At 43.5% G+C, this 19,397-nt stretch overlaps 1 protein-coding gene across 3 annotated transcripts in view; it reads left to right on the forward strand.

Annotated features, from left to right (window-relative positions):
* Positions 1-19,397, forward strand: part of FAM110B (family with sequence similarity 110 member B) — a 148,705-nt gene that overhangs the window by 74,579 nt on the left and 54,729 nt on the right. For 2 of the 3 annotated variants that reach the window (XM_026516446.4, XM_026516445.4), the window contains one exon: positions 9,449-9,537. The gene's annotated coding sequence lies outside the window, so the exon portion shown is untranslated. Of the gene's footprint in view, positions 1-3,746; positions 4,264-9,448; positions 9,538-19,397 lie in introns of those variants that run through there. The other variant, XM_026516447.4, reaches the window with a different exon arrangement.

Consider the following 19,397-nt stretch of genomic DNA (forward strand, 5'->3'; position numbering starts at 1 on the left):
GCATTCTAGAAAGAAAAAGAAAGAGAGAAAGAAAGAAAGAAAGAAAGAAAGAAAGAAAGAAAGAAAGAAAGAAAGACGGAAGGAAGAAAGAGAAAGGAAATGGAGGGGAGGGAAGAGGACGGAAGAAAAAATGAACAAATGAACAGCCAGTGTTTGGGTGTTACAAACAGAGAAGGAAGGAGCACTCTACTTCCTAACTACATATATGTTTTTCCACCAGTTGTCCTACCTCTTGTAGCCAGAGGAGACTTTCACAGCCTGGGCATGCTTTTCTTTTCCTTGGAGTTGGGAGTGAGTGGTATGCTAAAGCCCCTCACATGAGCTGATGGTTAGCATCTCTGCCCAGTGACTTCATGTTGGTTGGTGGCTTGACATCCTTCAGTGGAACTGCTACTGGTCAAGGCCACACCATCCCAGGCTGGCTGTCCTGACACTTGCTAACCCATACTCCACATGGGTTGGGATCCATGCCATGACCTGGACCATGGCTCCACTGCTGGTCGTTGCTCCCTCGGCTGGCAGAGCTGGGGGAGTAGAGCTGGGCTGCGGCTCCCCGTCAGTCAAATGGAGCATCATTGGCCATGGAGGTCTAGCTTTTGAGCAGCCCTCCCCAACCGCAGATCCTGTTCCTCAGAACAGAAACTGCCCTCCTGGATCCCTTTCAGCAAGTTGGAGTTTGACCAACAACCGAAACTGAGACTCTTCTGATCAGTCAGAAGTTATCTGGGAGCCATAGGCTTAAACAGCATCATTTTTAGTTCGTGAACCCTGGTTTCTGTTCCAAGGAAAGAAAAGTTCAGCAAAGCTCTACATGGAAATTCTTTTTTTTTTTTTTTTTAAGATTTTGTTTATTTATTTGAGAGAGAGAGCACAAGCAAGGTGAGGGGGAGAGGGAGAAGCAGGCTCCACTGAACAGGTAGCCCGATACGGGGGCCGATCCCAGGACCCCAGAATCAGGGTCTGAGCCGAAGGCAGATCCCCAACCGACAGACACCTAGGCACCCCCTCCATGGAAATTTTTGATACATAGGCTTTCCTCTCCTCATTCTCCAAGGTTAGGGAATCAGAACAGAACTTGAGGAAATCCATTCAGGGAGGTGAACAGTGTGTGTGGTGAGTAACTGATCTTCCTTGCCCAGTGTAGCAAATGTGAGATGTACCTGTTATTGTTCTTTGCACAAGGAAGGGTAAGTGAAGGTTTTGACTTGGAAGATAGTGGGAACTTGTTACTCTTTAGAAAGAACTGAAATGGAATTGGCAGTCAGAGTTTCAGAGGGCTGGAGTCAAGCTCTCTTCCTCCTTCAGTGTATGCTGTTTCCAGCTGTGTCTCCATGTCCTTCCTTTGTCCTTGGGCCCCACCAGCCTCTCTAGGACCTTCACACACCCTTGGCCCTTCCCCACACTCCCTCCAGAAACCTTCAAACACAGACCAGTCAGTCCACCCCCACTTCACAGCGGCTTACCCCATTGTGATTACTCATTTGTTAATGAATCACTTAATGTTTATCGCCCTCATTAGCTTGGAAGCTATATTGGAAATCAGAACACTCTGGCTCTCAATGTCCAGCAATGCCTTTGCACATAGTAGGTGCCAGAAAAACTGTTCATTAAGAGAATGAATGATTTTTCAGAATCAAGGATGAGTTGATGAAAGTTCAAAGACAAAATTGCTTATTCCCAAGGTCAAAAAAATATATAGGCTCACCTAGCAGAGTGGCAGTCAGAAAGATTACCAATTAACTGTTACTCTGTTTCAAACAAATATTGGTTCCAAACATGGTGGAAGATAAGACCGAAGAAAGGACAGTCTCTTCCGTCTCTTAGAAAGGGTCTGTTTAATGCTTATACGAAACAGGCATGAGAGAAATTAATCAAACAGCTTTTTAAAGTGCTTTTTTGAGCTAGCAGTCCGTTAAATGAAGGGGAAGGCAGAGCTGTTCGATGTTTCCTAGATAAATGCCTCGGAGTGTTACTAGTCTGTATCCTGGCAGCCTCTGGGGAGCTGTGCCTTAGGCCAAATCACTGAAGCCAATTCCTCTTGGAGTTTTAGCTCCTGATGATACTGATTGCACTTTGATAATTTGATGGTCCATGCTTCCAGGTGGCGCACCAAGCAATCGTTTTCTTTAGCAGAGTCGCCTCCATCATATTTTCCCAGAGTTTGTGTCTCTGTGTCCATTCCCCCACACGTGTTCACTCTTGAGTTTATGGACCATGAGTTGCTGTGCTCTCCCTTGAAGTTTATGGGCCATGCCGTCCCTTTCTGTAGCTTACTTCCCAAACAGGTGTGGGACACAAAGACTGGAGGATGAAAACTGATCTGTAGTCAGGATTCCTTTTCTGTGGCTACTGATTAATCCCTGGGGATATTTGGTTCCTTGAAGCAAATCATAATGCCTTTTGAGAATGTCAGCTTTCTATAAAGGTTTTCAAAGGAAAATCGGAGCAAAACAAAACTACGGAAATGAGAAGCTTGTATAGTATCATTGGATTAGAACTTGACTGGTAACACATTACCAACTTCTGGGAATTACTGAAAGAAGTTTAACATATGAACAGATTTGATTAATGTCACCCTGGGATGTTAATTTTATAAAATATACTGAGAAGAAAGAAACGACTTTAAGGGAGAACAAATACATAAATAGGCTGCAGGACAAAAAGTTGCATTTGACTAGCTGACTTCCCTCCTCTCCCCGTCTCACATAAATGTGTCATTTTAAATTGCTCGAACTTCTCATTATCAACTTTCCCCAATTTATATTCCATAGAAAACACTTTTAAAATGTGTATCACCTAATCTATATTGCAAATCATTAAGGAAATACAATTATATGCCTATAATTTCCTGAAAATACCTCTTAAGATTGGTTCATGTAGAGTCAAGTGAAATTGTAGCAATTACATAGACAAAAAGGAGGTGTAATAATTTTTGTTACTAGACTGAATACCAATAATGATTCTCTGTGATGAATCAAGTCTGCCACTGGCTTGTCACTGTTAATTCTACATGGTGTTTCTGCATGGTGTTTCTGACAAAACTATAGTGGAGAAGTGTTTAGATACTTTTTTTAGAGTAGTGTGATGCTGGAAAAGATGGTAGACTATATGATGTAGCAGAAAGATTGCTGCTATTAATAATAGCTTGATTAGAACTCGCTGTGTGCCAGTCCCCGTGCTAAGTGTTAATAGCTCATTGACAATAATCCTGCAAGGTGTCTCCCATTATTGCTTCGGGGACATAGAGGAATCCAGTCACTCGCCCAGTCACAAAGGTAAGAAATAGCTGGTCCAGAACTTAAACCCAGCCAGTCTGACGGTTAGGTGCCTGCCTTTTATCTGTGCATCAAACCCCCTCTACAGGATTTGGCTTCTAGAACTAATTTACCATTAAATTGTGAGGTGGGCAAATTTATTTAATTTTTCTTTTATAATACCTTCTGATACCCTTTTTCTATCTTTTGTAGCTCTGAATTATTATTCATCACCGTAGTCAAGATTATGACTTTCAACACCTTGATTAGCCTTTTTCCACTATGGATGGAAATGTGCATGGTATTTCCAACTATGTTGAGAGATTAATTAGCACTTTAGGACAAATGAGTCGCAAATTGCTAACCAGGGTAAATAAAGCGAGGCTCTGATTTTATAGCACTCAGATTTTAATATCTTCCTTGTATCAATTTTATTATTTCTCAGTCCTGGAATCTGGTAAGTTTAAGTAAGCTGGTAGTACCGTACATTGATTTAACTACTCTGTGTGTGTCCGCATTGGAGAAAAAAACAAGAATGTACTTTTAAAAATCACTTACAGTTTATAAGGTGATGCATTAATCTTCAAAATGACAGGAAATCAAGATGATTTTGTCTGTGGGGTTTAATTTATTAAAATTTAATTTGCTCACGTGCTTTGCTCCAAGAGCTCTGTGCTAGCAAACTAGCTATAATTAGATTAGCAGCCTGCTAAGCGCTGGTGACAGCCTGCGCCTCAGAGAGCATGTGCTGGATTCTGCATGAGCCTCTCCTCATTGGTTGCTAGCATTGCTGCTCGCCAGTTTGATAGGTTTCCACAGTACTCTTTATGCTGCATTGGAGACATAGATACAGAGATACTCTTCTGTGTTCTTGCATCGGTGGAGGTGCTCAGCTGGTAACGGTAAAGAAGGAGGAGGGCACCAGAGAGAAGGTGTCTGTCTTTGTTGTAGTGTATCGGAGCCACCGGCTGCCGGCTGCCGGGGATCAGCGAAGAAGTTTCAGTTCATGGTAATTACTTTGAGGCTTTCTCTCGCAGGAAAAACAGGGCCATGCATGAAATGAAGCGTGTTCCTCATGTCATCTGTTTAATTCGATCTTGCTTTTGTTAATATCATGCATACTCCAGTGTTCCCGGACAGTGATACGCTCTCCTGGAGAGGGCTCGGCTGGTAAACAGCTACCCTGTTCATGAAGGAATATTGTTTTTACCTGGATTCAAGAGTGTATGTAGTGGGGAATGATGCTTATTGGTTCTCTTCTGTTTGGGAAAGTCCGATGTTGCATCAGTGTAGCTGTCTTTGGAGGTGCGTTTCAGTAGCCGGTTGACTTTGTTTGCATTGAGTCCAGACTGTCATGAATAATGAGCAATCGGGGAGAGTTCAGTACTTTAATTAGGACGGGGCAGCGATTCTCCCGGTGTCGACGCAGGGTCTTAGCAGAAGTAATGTGCTATTGTTTCTTCAAAGATGTGTGCAGCCTTCATTTTGGATGGTTTTCTTTGTTTCACCTTTTGTAGTTTTCATGAAGCCTTTTTAATATGGAGAATATTAGCATATCCCATTTTGCCAAAAATATACATAGGTGTGTAGTCAGCCGTGCCAAAGGGAGAATTTTTCACTCGGGGCTTTGTTTAACAGGGACATTGCTTTCGGAGTTGGAATGAAATCGCAGAAAGGTGGGGTTCTTACCACTTTGCCTAAGGTTTGACAACATTTAAAAATTCCTATTAACAATTGCCTGGGTGTTTTTTCCAAATCAAACCATAAATGATCTTAAGTTCTATAATAAAGGTGGTCTGTTCTGGAGGAAAAAGATCTACATGGCCAAGGCTGAGCCGAAAGAAACCCAAACAAACGCAGTGTGAGTTTTTGTTTCTCATGGTACTTCGCCATAGAGTGGTTTCACACCAGGAGAACCCCCGTGTTATCATTTAGTCCTCTACTTAAAAATTGATGTCCTTACCGTATCAGCTTGTGGAGACCACAGAAACTTGTGTATTGACTCACCAGTCACACGGCTGGCTGGCTGCCACCATGCGTCTCTGCTATCAGTGGAGAGCCCTGCTGATAGCTGAAGGCTGTCAGGAATTATTTCTCTGCTCCTGAAAAGCCAAACATTGCCATTTAACTATTTTGTTAAAATAACTGCTTTGATTTAAAGCTCTCATCTGGTTGAAGGGATTCCATATATTCTCTGGCAGAGGAAAACTTCAGCATGCTAACTGGGCTTCTCCCCCCTCCCCATTCCACGTTCCCCTCCCTAGTCTATCCCGAGGGGTAATAAATATCTAATGTCATATTTCTCTCAGGTAACAGTGTTAAGAAAAAATAAAGAATATTGTGAAAGGTTGTCCTTTAGTGTGATAGGGCATCATCTATAGTGACAAAGTTTGATAGTTCAGTGTAAGGCAGGGTCTCTAACTACGGGTGGGCTGCAACGGTTCTGTGTCAAGACACCACGTGTGACGGGCTGAATGTGGGGAGGGTCGCTCTCCTGAGAGCTCTTCCTTCCTGTCTGGACTCCCCTGACACTAGCCACGCCTGGTTCAGACTTGAGAAGGTTGCGTGGCAGTGCCAGAGAGCACAGTTTGCTACAGTGCTCTTGCTCTCCTTCACACACCCGGACCCCACTCCCCCTTTCAGCCCGAGGTTCTTCCCCTGACATGCGTTCCTGCTGCAGGTGTGGAAAATAGCCTACACCTGAGAGCCAGGCTTGGACCCTTGGGTGGGGAAGAATAATCAGATGCATTTCCATGACTGTCTCTCCCTGTCCTTTTCTCCATCTCCTGAAATACTTCCTAAATTGCCTTGGCCTTACAGAATTTCTAAGCCGCCTTAGAAGTAAATGATTGCTGTCCTCCTCCGTCAACACTGTGAACCTCCTTTTGTGAGCACAGCTCCATTAGGCTGTGTGTCACAGGAAGCTATGGGAAATAGTTCTAAGTGACGCTGACAGTCCTCGGCTGAATCTTAAAAGACTTTGTGTGTCTAGAAGGAACTCCTTAAAAATGTGATATAAATATAAATGTGCGTGGATATTGTGTAATGTACTAGGATATCCCAAAGGGCCTTTTAACATATACTAAAAGGGCATTTTTCATATAGCACTAAATAAAATGTTATTTATCTTTCTGCAAAGTAACAGAATCTGTACTTTTATCCTCAGGTGAATTATAGCTCTTTTTTTAAAAAAGTATATTCAGGGCAATCTTTATGTATTTCTGAGATAAAACAGTAAAAATAAATTTCTTAGACACTTGAATATTTTGTTCTCTCCCCTCCTTGTAATTCTGTGCCTCTTTCCTGATGAAAGAATGACATTCCTGACCAATCAAACATAGGTCCGTTAGCATGAACGAGAATATAAAATGTATAATTTTTTAAATTAAAACACGAAGTGATACTTTTTAACTTTTTCCCCTAGGAGCTCATAATCACAGCAGGAAAAATGGGAATGAGTTTAAAAACAGAGTTATTCCGTGTAGAATACGACATGCCACAAAGAGCTGGGCTGAGCACAGTCTGAAAAGAATTGTAGAAAAGAAGGAGCGATGTGCACTGCATGCTCTGGGATGTAGGGTTGCAGTTTAATACCGAGGGGTGGCTTTCTGTCTGGATCTGGCTAGATTCGGGCATCTCTGATACAAAAAGAACTGAGGACATCTGTCATTAACAATTGATTACCATCTCAGGATTGACCCTCCAAAATTTACCTGGGTTGGAAAACTATTTGAAGAGACATCGGGCCTCTCATCTAAGTGTATTTCTTTTCTTTCTTTATTTTTTATTTTTATTTTTATTTTTTTTGTTATTTGATTCTGTAGTTACATGCACCTACCATGTGCTGCTAGGGTCCGTGCTAAGCGTAAGTGAGAGGTAGATAGATACACAGCCCTTTCTGTAAGAAGTGGCCCTATGGAAGAGGAGAGAGACTGAAATGAATAGTAATACATAGCAATATGGGGTGGAAGGAGAACAGAGGGGGCGCCTGGGTGGCTCAGTCATTAAGTGTCTGCCTTTGGCTCAGGGCATGATCCCAAGGTCCTGGGATCAAGCCCCGCACTGGGCTCCCTGCTTTGCTGGGAGCCTGCTTCTTCCTCTCCCACTCCCCCTGCTTGTGTTCCCTCTCTCACTGGCTGTCTCTCTCTCTGTCAAATAAATAAATAAAATCTTAAAAAAAAAAAAAAAAGGGTAACAGAGGCATTTAGCTTGACGATAGCAAGGAGGGGTGACCAGTTGCTTAGAAAGGGTGGGGAGGGAGGGCTTCAGGAGAAGAGACATAGTACCGCCCGGCCCCCATCCAGAACTCTGTAATTGCCGCATCCATTACCTCTAATGTCTAGTAGGGCTGGTGTGGGCCGCAGATCTGGGCCATAGCTTACATTGACTTTCAGTTTCACTCTGTGGTCTTATTTGTTATCTATAATAAATGTAATAAATACAAACTCTCATTTTTTTTTTCCTCCGGGTAAACCTTTTCAGAAGACACAGCAGATCATTGCATGGAAGTATTTTTGCTTTAATAGATTTACATAGCATGGGATTTAAAAAATATATTTTTTAATGTCTCCAATAATTTAAACATATCCATTAGTTTCAAAGTTCATCTTAAAGGCACCACCAAATACTCTCCTTCCTGGTGGACTCCTAAGTAATTTAGTGGTTATTTTTGGAATTGCTGGTATTGCCAGGAATGATCATTTGCCATTGGATGCCTGTTGATGCTTTTTTTTAAGTCATTTATTTTGTGCTGCTCATTAAAGACAAGCTTGTGAAATTGGGGCTTGGATTATAACACTGGCCTTGAACCCTCCCATGAATAAGGCCTTCTGCTCTCCTTACACATTTAATTGAATTTAGACATATTTGAAATCTTGCTAAATTTGGTGGGAAAGTCCACTTGAAGGATCGCGTGTTTGCATTAGATCTTGCCGCCAGTGAAACGTGCATTTCCAGTATTCGGAGCCAGCCGTCAGGGAACCCTCCAAATTCTGCGGTGTTTTGCCCTACTCAGGCTTTATTACCCCCTTTTTCACAAGCGGCCATATAGCAGCCTTTATTTCTCTCTGTCTTATCCCCACCCCTTTCTCACTGCGTTGGAAGTCTTCTCCTTCATGAAGAGCTGACAGCCCAAGCTAGCAGCTGCCCACCTGCTGGCCTCTGGGACACAGCTCCCTGTGGTTTTTCTCCTGCCTCGAAATGTTTCTTCCCAACCTCCTTCTTTCCTGCCCTCCTTTTAAGTAGACATTCTCCAAACTTCTGTGCTTCCTCAGCTTCCCTGTCACGTGCTCTCCACTGGTCGGTTCATCCAGTGCCACAGACTTAACCACTACTCCCGTGTCCCCGCGTGTCCCCTACTCCTGTCTGGCCAGCCTCCCGCGCTCTTCGTGCCTCATGGTCCTCCCTGCCCCTTCTGCCTGGAATGTGCTTCCCCCAGTAGACCCATGGCTTTGCTCCCTCACCGCCTTCAGATGTCTCTAACTGCCACCGTGGCGAGACCGTTCTGAGATAGCACTTGTTGTATTTAGTCTCCCCTCTCTGGAACGTAAACTCTGAGGCCAGAGATTTTTCTCTTAACCCCCAGAGCCCAGAACAGAACTTGGTCCGTAGAAAGTGCTCTGTCAGTACTTGAGAATGAATGAATGCATGAGTGAATGAATGAATGAGTACTGGCATGGGAGTGTGACAGTGCAGGGGAAGGGTGCTCCTGTGGCTATCAGGAGCTCTGCCGCAGCCAGCTGAGTGGTCCGTGCCAAGCGCCTTAACTGAGTGTTCTGAAATGTGGATTGTGCACCAGATGGGCCCCGAGGCCTTTGAAATGCTAACACCCTGTCACACCTTGGGTAGACTTGGACTCAAGATATACAGAGCCGCCATTCCAGAAATGCGACGGTGTCCTGTAAGCCTTTATTTATGTGACTTCTCACAACCTGATGTTTATATCCTTCTGTATAATTGCTGTCTCTGGTTAAATGTCTCCTTAAAAAAAAAATAGTTGAAGTGAGCAGAACCCTTAGCTTCTAAATGAAGCATGTAAGAAGCAGCACACTTTGGTGTACTTACATGTTTATCTATTTTTTTAATTTTTCACCAATATTTAAAAGAATTATCATTTTCCGTTGCTATGTGTATTTAGCAGGCTGCCTCTTTTTGTCAAGTAAAAAAGCAATAGCCATTTTTTTCTGTATTTCCAGGTATTACATGCTGCAGAGGGTTGCTGAAGATAGAACGGACTCCCTGTGACACCTGCCCCCCATCCATAAAATACTCATTCCTCTTTCAAGTAAGTACGTTGCTTTATTTTGGCCCATTCTGAGCAGAAGGTATTGATTCTCTCTGAAAACTTGTGCCATTATTACATTAAGACAAAGAGGCTGAGGGCTGAGGTTTCAGATATTTTGCTGTCTGGAAAGAAAAGGAGAAGAAAAGAAAAAAAAAAGAAAAGGAGTCCATGTCTTTGAGGTCTCTACCAAGTCTGAACTAACAGTAACCATGATTTACTTTTGCTTTTGCAAGGGTTTCCATGGTATGTCTTCTACATATTTGCTTAGTAGTTATGGTTTTTTCAAAAGCCATGTTATATTTACCAGTAATCACTAGTGAGGTACTTGGAAGTGCATGGATTTGAAGACAGTATTAAAAAGTGAGCATCTTTGCCCTTTCATGAGAAGTGCACCGTGGTTGGGGAATGAAATGGTGTTTTCTGACAGGCCAAATGGTATAGGGCCAGCAACGAGCACCCTGGGAGTTTTGGGGAGAGAGAATTTTGCAGGATGGTCTCCCAAAAGAGGCCATGTCAAGAGGGCAGAACCTAAATGCCAGGGACAGACTGAGAGTAGGGGGCAGGTGCTGACAGACAGCCAGGCAGCCTTGGGAATGTGTGTGCTCTGTGCAAGATACTGCTGGGTACTTTGCCCCATGTCCATAACACCCCAGGATTCCTTCCTGGTCTCCAGAGCTGATGGAGAGTCCGGAGATATCCTAGAACCGGACCCATCTTTCCATGAAGGAGCCAAAGAAGTGGATAAATAGTAGTCGAAGTCCAAATGGTTCCTCCCTTTTCCAGAGAGGTTGAGTTCAGTATCACCAAATGAGGACATTGGGAATGTTTAGGAAGTTGGAGATAGCTCTCCAGTTGACTGATGTCTCCAGTGACTTAAGGAGTAGTAAAGAGCAGCCCTCATGAGAACGCAGTCTTAACCTCAGCACCATATTCCCGAGTGACCACATACTTTGATTTGATCAATAGCCTTCCTCGAGCCTCCTTTCTGGCATCGATATGTAACAGGCCATTGCCTATAGAGTATGTAATGCATTGTATGATTTATTATTATTGTGTTATGCATGACCTTGCTGGGTAGATGTTACCACTCTCCAGGAACCTCAGAATCCAATTTAGGCTGACAGGTAAGAACCAGCCCAGGCCAGGTAGAATTCTTCAGGTGGAAAGAGAAGCATTACAGAAAAAGCCAACAGTGCCCCTCAGTGATATATCCTGAAATCCATCACTCATCACCATAGGACCTTATCTTCTGATCCCAGATCTAAGACGTTCTGAAATGAAAGCCCTGGGCTCCTGTTGGCTGGAGGGAACTCCCCATCTCCCATCCCCAGGTCTGAGATTGCAGATTTACACCTGAGCACAGGTGGATTTAATGGGGAATGCCTCCAGCCGGGCCTGTGTTCTCCACTCTGCCTCATTCTAGGAGCCCACCCATCCCCATCTGCCCACAACCGAGGAGTTTTCTGTGACGTGCTAAAAGCAGGAGAAGTCCCCAGCAAATGGGCCTGTTGGTTCCTCTTATGATTCCCAGCACCCCTGCTCTCCCACACACTGCTATGTGTGGTCATGCTAACCAGTGTTCACCAGGCTGTTTCCTGACAGCACGTGAATTTGCAACCCTGATGGCCAGGAAAGAACAGAGGGGTAGGGTAGACATGAGTGTAACCTCAGCTCCACTGTTTACCAACCCGCGAATGGACTTTACTTCTCTGAGCCTCAGTTTCCCACATACCAACTACGAATACCAGCAAGCTAGTAGAAACTTGCAGAAAGCTAGGCGCATAGCTATAGGAGTGCCTGGTACAGCGAGAGGCGGAGGACCCCTCTTTCCCCCTCCCAGGCAAATTCTGGAGAAGACGGTCAGTTAAACTTCACAGGCATAACCGTCTTGCCTTTGTCAATATTTGTCATATTCTTATTTAGCTAGGACCTGCACTGGGGAGATTAGAAAGGATTCAACCACATGACTCAGCAGTGCAATGTCATCTGGGTTGGAGACACTAATTCTTGGCCCTGTATCCCATTCTCAAATAAAGTCAGGTCATTTCAAGCTGATTTCAGTTGTTTTTATATCAGTTTTCCCATAAATAAGATGGAAGCATTTATTTTAAAGTGTGATAAAGATTGCTGTGAAAAGCATAGTTTTTGTCGTACTATCCAAATGTTTTCAACTGTTTTTTGCGATTTTTGCATTTAAAGTTCATTAAAGCTTCGTTCTTTTCTGAGCTCTTACATTACAGGTAAGTAGCCTTACGAAGTCATATGTACTAATCTTGTCATTATTGGATTTCACTACTTCTGCATTTAAGATTACTTTGTTTTTAGAGTACGAGGTGTGTCTTTTTAAAACATGGTTCCTTGTTTAAGGAAACTAAAAAAGAAAAGGAAGGCATAAGGTGACCTTGTGATGTTCTTCTGGTTAAACTTCTGAGTTTTTTCAACCTAGACTATGAAACCTCTCCTGTGTGCTGTATATGTGAGTCATTTTTAAAGGAATAAACACTGATTTCTATGCATTATCCACGTGACTGCAATTTCAGGGAATAAGTTACAATGCTCACTTTGTTTTTAGTTTCTTGTTATCTGAGTCAAGCTTAAGTCACTGATAGAGTCAGTTTCTCCTGGAAAGTTTCCTTTTTCAAAACTTGAGACAGATTTTTTATTCTATTTATAGTGTAAGCGCTAGGTACTTAAGAAATTCCTGGAAGCAGAAACAACCTGTGCATGCCTTTTCTCGTGGGTTAAATGGTCCTAACCAAAAATACAAGCTAGTTTTCCCCAAACAGCTTCTTTTCCGTTTCTGAGTTTCCTAAAGCTGGTGCTCCGTAATGAAAGATTTGTTCCTTGTCCATGACTCACCTACCTTTCACGCCAGCATCTCTGACTTTTGCCTTTTCCCAGATCAGCTCTTTGCCAAGCAAATGACTCAGAGCTCAGGTTCCATGGGTACTGTCAGGTGTGGCTCCTCGGAAACCTGCTCAGCTGACCTTGAGCAAGGTCTCCCCAGGAGCCAGGGAAGCCAGCCATGGTAATGAGAGCCACCGTGCAGCCCAGTGGAGCCAGGTTTCGATCTTGCTCGCTGCTTTTTAAAAAAGAAGAGGAAGAGGAGGGGCATTTGCTGGCAAAAGTAGCTGGGATTTTACTTGTTTTATTCTCCTTCTTCACAAAAATCACCCAGGCTTCTGTAAGGACACACGTAGAGATAGTCTCTTCTGTAAAACAAAGGACTCCTATCCTCAGAAAGTATCATTCTATTTTTGAGGATTTAACACGTGTTTATTACGAAGTTCAAGAGGCCATTATTGATTGCGATTTGAATTGTTAGATTGCCAATTAAGTTATTTGACATATTTAAAAATGCTATTTTCTGATCAAATGAACGAAATTCCGTAAGTCAACTGTGTGTGTCTAGTTTTTTGTTGTTAATTATTAATGGCTATTACAGTGTAGATCAGTTCATTGTCGATGTAGTCACTGCTTTTCTACAAAAAGCAGCAGAAGAGTTAAGCCCATAGTCTGTGGAAAGCTTGCCTTGGGAGTGCTGTGCTGGTGGCATCACGTGTCTCTGTAGTCCGCACACTCGCCCTGCAGAGAGGGTATTAGAATTTTCATTGTGTGGATGAGGATACAAGAATTGAAGAGGTTCAACCTGATAACAAAGGGCAACCGTGTGACAAGACGCACTGGGTATAAACCCAGTTCTATCCCAGGCTCTTCTTTCAGCCATTTACCAGACTTTTCATACCAGTTGATTTCTCTATTGTGATGGGTTCATACATGGAAAGATAGTTGAGGGTCATTGGACAGTGGGAAAGTAGAATGGGGAAGTCACAAGAAAATATGGATGTCTGGTGGAATATTAGATCAACTCGTAGAAACCGTGGGCAGTCTTCAATTAATCAGAGAAGGGATGAGACCAAAAAGTCAAATAATGAGAGAAAGGGACCATAAGAGCACACCCATTAGAGAGAGAAAGATACCCACAGAGTGATTGCAGCTGTAATGGGTGAAAAGCTAGACTATCAAGACCTTACTCTTCTCCAACCTGCTGAGAGTCTGCTCCATCATTAGGTGTGAATTGAGAAAGCATTCGTGCATCCTGACTACTCAGAGAAGTTCAGAGAGATGGAGGCCCTTCAGGACCATGTGATTAGAGAGCCTTGAAGTGTCGTCTCCGCACCGGTCTCTCTCTTCCATAGCCTGGTGCTGTGGTCTGAATGTGTCCCCCACCCCGTTCATATGTTGCAATCCTAATGGCCGTTGTGATGGTGTGAGTTCATGGGGCCTTTGGGAGGTACGTAGATCATGATGGTGGAGCCCTCATGATTGGATAGTACCTTGTAAGAGAGGCTCCCGAGAGATTCCCTTGCCCTTCCTGCCATGTAAGGACAACAGTAAGAAGCCTGCAACCCAGAAGAGGGCCTTTACCAGAACCAGGCATGCTGGCACCTTGATCTTGGATTCCAGCCTCCAGAATTGTGAGAAAGAAATGTTTATTATCTCTAAGCCGCCCAGTCTGTGGCATTTGGTATAGCAGCCCTAACAGACTGAGACACCTAGGGCGAAGCTGGTCTCTGCACATGGCCTTTGGGTAGTGTTTGGACACACCTGCTCTTTAGCTTCACAAAGCACTGGTCTGGCATGGTCTGGAACTTTGTCTCTTGCTCTTGCTTGAGTCTCGTGGGTCTAACTCTCTAAAGGGCACATTGAAAGCAGAGCTCAGCTCAGCATCCTCCTCAGACAAAGAAATACAGTTTTGACCACGACAGTCAACAGAAGGAGCATCCTCTGGAAGGAAGCCCCACCGAGTAACTGCTGGCTCTTTACCATGCATCCCCAGGCAGCCATCAAGCCCTGCTGGCTTTTCCTCATGCATCATACGCTGGCATCACCATCTCTACACCAGACTGACTTAGCCTTATTAGAGCAGTCAGCCCGCCTCTGGTCTCTGCTGCCAGTCCATTTAGCAAGCAGAAAATTCTTTTACAAACACTGTTCATCTGGTTACCTCCTTGCTCCCAAACCCTGTTTTCTCCCAGTTACCTATCGATCAGATTTAAAGTCCAGAGCCCTGAAGTTAAAGGCACCTCTCAACCGGCCTCCCCACACTCATCCAAAGTCAGCATCCGTTACTCTTCTTGTGTTTCCTACACACCTGGCTCATCAGGTGTGTGTGCCTCTTCTTGCCCAGAACTCCTTATCAGTTCCTCATCCTCAGAGTCCAGGACTTCCTTTGAGGCCCATTTCAAAAGTTACTTTTTCCTCTATTTAAAAATAAATAAGTAAATAAATAAACTTTCTGAGCAAAATCCAGGAATTTCTACCATTCATTCATCCAACAAATTCATTCAAGAAATTGCTTCACAATTTAGTATATACCACATACCTTTATAGGTAGTCTTGGAATTATCTTTTGTTTTAAGCATCAATATGATTCTCAAATTATATGATAAGTTTATTTACAACTTGTCTCTTACTGTAAAGCACACGGACTCCCAGCAGTGGTGTAGGAGCCCCGGCGGGCATCCATCTGGTGCCTGCCCTGAGGGAGCATGCGCTGGGCTGAAAAAGACTTTCAAAGACTTAAAAAAAGACTTTCAGAAGCTCCGCAGTATCGGGACAGTTCCAGGGACTGATAAATTCCTGAAGAGGCACCAAGTTCTTTACTAACGTGGCTCGCCCTTCATGAAAATAACGCTTTTGTTCAACAGCACGGAGTGGAAAGCTATCATCAGTTCTTATGTCTCCAGAGGAGGGTGACATCTAAGTAGACTTAAAGAAAACACAGTCAAGAGGAAAACACAGCGTCTCTTCTGGAAGGTAAACAGACCCACCGACAGCAAGAAACACAAGTAGAAACTCGGTCAGAATCCCACCCATACGTGAGGTCCAGTTCAGGTTTCCTCTGTTGTGTGAAGACCTCACTGTCTCCTAAATCTTCATTTATTCAGAATTGGCATTACAAGTACTCCTAGGCCCTTGTGACGATGAGTGTGTGTCATGAACTTTCCTCAGAGTCCATGGAACATACTTACCGTTATCTGATCTCTGTTACGGTAAGTTCCCCCTGCCTCCTGCTAGCGCATTATACGCAACTTGATGGTAGGAATAACGTGTGTACCTGTGTCTTTAGAGTCCTGCACAGAATTGAGCAAACTATAGAGGATTAAGAGCAGTTTGTGGACTTTAATAGGGACTGAAAGGCCTTGTCTACACGTAAAGAGGAAAGTCACTGTAGGTTTCTCATCTGCCTTTTTATAAGCTCTGGTGGCAGCCTCTGCAGATACAAGGCATGGCAGCACCAGGGGTCAACAGGACCAGAGGCATCATTTCAGTGAAAGAGAAAGACACCGTCTACTCATGGGAAAAGAAAGGAGAAAATGAAGTCAGAAAAAAGGAAGAAAAAAAAAGAAAATTTGAGTTATTTGTGGTGGGTTATAGTTAAACATTATGGTATAGAATTAGAAGAACTTGAACTTCAGCTTTAAACTAGTCAAAGCAGGGAGTAATCAAGGCATAATTAGCTTTATCAAAAACTCTTTAAGTCTGGACTCCTCAACTGCATTTAAATATGGTTCTGTTTACAAAATTTAGTTTAGATACAAGTCTGTTCTTTAGCTCAAATTCAGTGTTCCCTAGCGACTCACAGATTCAACATTCAGAAGCTCAATTATTTGAGCCTGGCCCCAAGTTGAATAGTTGCTTTAATTTGCAATTTGGGGGAGGTCCCACCTCAAAAGGCACACATCAGTGCTGATGAAAAATAAAGAGTGAGCACAGCCATGCCTACTGTTCACACTCACCCCTGCTTTGCATTCTGCCTGTGTGTTAATCCATTCATCTCTTCTGTTAAAAAAAATTTGTATGTATGGGCAGAACAGAAGTCCTGGTTCCATGCAAGGAGAGTATGACTAATTCATGGGTAGCTCAGATCCATGACATATGAAAGATTACAGGACTACATCTTTGGTCTCTTCTCATAGATCATAGAATAATCTATGAATGCCAAGGGTCTATTATTCTCTGTGTCCTCTGAAACCTCCAGGTACGTTTCTGGAAGGTGTGCTTGTGAGCAAGATCTTGCCAGCTGACCTTTTTCTTATATAGTGGGGGTACAGAGAAGACAGTGCAATGTATTGATGGGGTACACTCCCCACTTTAGAGACGAACACACTGTTTTCAAGCATCATTTTAATGGCAGTTCATCTATAAATAGTGTCAGAGTTTCATATTTTAAGTGGTTTTATAAGACTCTCATGTTTGTCTTCCATCCAGTTAGCAGTGGACTTGAAATCTCATTTTTTTAAAAACATGACTTTTCACTGAAGAGCTTAACACTTTTCATACCCTACCGCTCTCCATCTCCCAAGTAGAGGGGGCTGCAGAGCTATTCTCTTCACCTGTTAATGTGGATTACTTTCCAAAGAGGTTCCACTGAGGTGCCAGTGGGGTTTTTATACGTCATCGCGGGAATCATGGTAAATATCCCCACCCAGTAGTGTTAGATCCTAACCCCAGCACAAGGTGCTAGCTCCCGTCCTGTGTTCCTAAGACCCCCTTCTGCACTCCATCGTGCAGGGATGTCAGCGTGGGCAGCCCTGGTCAGACAGAGTCGGGATTGGTACGTGACTATCTTCCCCAATCCCACTGCCTTTTCCACCTCTGCCTCGGGCTCTGTCTCCCTGCTCCAAAACTGGCAGCAGACCGCAAAACTAAGGGAAGAAGGCAGGGCTTCATTTTCTTTTATTCTACGAGTTTCATTTGTAGTTCATTTCATGCTGTACTTTTAAGGAATCCCCCCTCCCTTTTTTTTTTTTTTTTTCATACCATTTAATCAACCAGGAGATCTTAGAAAGCTGATACCCTTATAGATTTAAGGTTTTGACCATGGACTTGTTGCGAACCAGAAAGATGCAGGCATTTGTTGAATTCGGGCCTGAGAAGGTTTTACATTAGAAGTGTTTAGAGAATGTAATAAACTGTCTTAGAATACACGTGGTATGTTGATTTATAAGGCATTTGAAGACCGTGTTCGTCTTCTCGCCCACCGACGTGTATTTCTCCACTTTGAACCTGCCCCGGGACTTGTCCCTGTTATGTAATGTGCTGATTTCTGCTTTCATGTAGCTGATTAGTCCTTCCAGCGTTCCTTGATGCTGCCTGTTTGCAGGTGAGACTTTGCCCGCTAACCTGGTGTTTGTCCGCTGTGGACAGTGCTCACACCCTCATAACTGACTCTCTAGCCGTTCAGAGCTAGTCCTCCAGGAGGGCAGACCAAAGCAAATGGCCTCATTTGGAGCCTTTGAAAACATCTGTCTTATTCTTAACATCCTTTGGTCACTAAGCACTTGATTAAGATATGCTAAAGTACAATTAGGAAAAGTCATATGAATATGTGACTTTAAGTCTCTCATTAAGAAACAGAAAGTTAAGGGGCACCTGGGTGGCGCGGTCGGTTAAGTGGCTGCCTTCGGCTCAGGTCATGGTCCCGGGGTCCTGGGATAGAGCCCCGTGTTGGGCTTCCTGCTTCTCCCTCTGTCTCTGCTGCCTGCCAGCGCCACCCCCCCATGCCCAGCTTGTGCACTCTCTCCCTCCACCCCCTCTTGCTCTCTCTCTCTCTGTCAAACAAATAAATAAAATCTTAAAAAAAAAAGAAAAGAAAGAAAGAAACAAAGTTAAGAGATTACTTGAAGACATTTTATGCCATATCTGCAGCACTTGGGGGTTTCTCATTGTCCTTTATTAATGACACTTGACGTCATGCATTAATCTGTTTCAAAGCACTTTATGATTATAGACTTTTGCATCCAATCGATCTCGTATTTTTAAGACTACGGAAATCTGGTTTTGAAGTGCTGTCTGAAACGTTCTTTTATTTTAAAGTAAGAAGTAGCCACATCATTTGGCACTGAGTCGTGTACATACATAAGACCACTGTGAACTTCTTAGGATATTTTATAGAGAATGTTACCTCTGTTTTAAACCTGTACATTATTGCTGTGATGTGTAAAATACTTTACAAACTGCCTCCTTTGATTTCCAGTCTTCCACTGGTCGTTAATGGATGGTGATACTTTAAGAGTACATCTTCATACTGATATGTTTCCTGGGGAAGACAGTGCAATGTTTTTTGGGTTTTTTGGGAGGGGGGATTTGGTTTTTTTTTTTTTTTTAAGATTTTATTTATTGATTTGACAGAGACAGAGAAAGCACAAGCAGGGGGAGTGAGAGAGGGAGAAGCAGACTCCCCGCTGAGCAGGGAGCCCAATGCGGGGCTCGATCCCAGGACCCTGGGATCATGACCTGAGCTGAAGGCAGATGCTTAACCGACTGAGCCACCCAGGCACCCCCAAAGACAGTGCAATGTTGATGGACAAATAGCTCCATACTATAGTAACTTACATGATGTGGCACAAGCAGAAGGTTGTGAAGCGGTGTTTGGCTTAGCATTCACTGGGCCTTTTGCAGGGACCCGTGAGGGTGGGAAAGCTTTTATGTGCGTCAGTTATTTCCCTTAATTCTCTTAACAGGTAGTTGTTGGAAGAAAGCAGATAATTAGGAGGCAAGATACAAGCCCGTGTTCATCGGCCTGCAGGTGCAGCCTTCTCATACACCTTGCTAAAGTGTGTCGAGAGTGATGGCCTAGGTGCCAGATGTTACTCAGACTTTGGAGCTAAAATGTTTTCTTCCTATTTAGAAACCATATTCTTTGGGCAGATTAGATTTACGAAAGGATTCTCTGAACCAAAAAACTTGCAGTAGATGCCAACAAGAGTTCCACGTCAGGCTTTATTAAATAGTGGCCTCAAAGAGACCCATGTTTTCCATCATTTCCTTCCTCATCGGGGGCTGGTGGAGGG

The sequence above is a fragment of the Ursus arctos genome, unplaced genomic scaffold, assembly GCF_023065955.2.
Source record: "Ursus arctos isolate Adak ecotype North America unplaced genomic scaffold, UrsArc2.0 scaffold_6, whole genome shotgun sequence".
In the NCBI taxonomy this organism is placed as follows: domain Eukaryota; kingdom Metazoa; phylum Chordata; class Mammalia; order Carnivora; family Ursidae; genus Ursus; species Ursus arctos.